Genomic DNA, 921 nt, shown 5'->3' with positions numbered 1-921 from the left:
TATATATATATATATATATATATATATATATGCATATAGGGGTACAGGGCGTCACAGAATGTAAACAACATGAATTACGAAATATGAAAACAAGAAATATGAAGGCAAACTTAGGTATGCGAACGAGAGAAACAAATAGAAGTAACATAAAAAGACAAGTAACATAAAAAACAGCTCCTCATAAATTGTCAGCTGTTCATCTGCTCCATATTTCGAGCAATTAATGACAATATGAGGCTTCGAAAAACAGTTGCTCCCACGAACCAAAATAAAATTTGGAATTTTAGGAGGGTCAATGTTGTTAACAAAAACAGGACAGTGGAGACATACAACAAACCAAATGAACACAAACATGGAGGGCCGTTAGACCAAACGAGGTAAGGTAATGAACGCTGGAGGAATATTCTGTGACAAGAGAAAAGGTAGGAGCGGAGACAGATAAGAATGCGTCTGGTCTGTGTGACAGAATGAAGGAAAAGAAAGACGATCACATGAGGAAAAGCTAGATGGACGATGGTCATGTGTGAGCAACAAGAGAGAGTAAAGGTGGAAGAGGGAGAGAGAGAGACAGACAGACAGACAGATAGAAAATGGTGAAGTGGAGAAAAAAGAATTAGAGAAAGGAAGTGAGAGGAAACGAAAGGCGGAGAGAAAGAACAGTACAGGGTAGAGTCACATCAAAATTATTAAGAGAAACTTACTTGGAAAGGGATGCATGGCGTTCAATCATATAATAATATAAATAAAATATATATATATATATATATATATATATATATATATATGCAAACATATATGTGCATACTTACATATATATGTATATATATGCATATATGGGTACAGGATGTCACAAAACGTAAACAACATGAATTATGAAATAGAAAAACAACAAGAAATATGAAGGCAAACTTGTTTACGCTA

Source organism: Octopus bimaculoides, chromosome 16 (genome assembly GCF_001194135.2).
Source record: "Octopus bimaculoides isolate UCB-OBI-ISO-001 chromosome 16, ASM119413v2, whole genome shotgun sequence".
In the NCBI taxonomy this organism is placed as follows: Eukaryota; Metazoa; Mollusca; class Cephalopoda; order Octopoda; family Octopodidae; genus Octopus; species Octopus bimaculoides.
The sequence above is the reverse complement of the archived record's forward strand: the minus strand, read 5'-3'. Positions refer to the sequence as shown.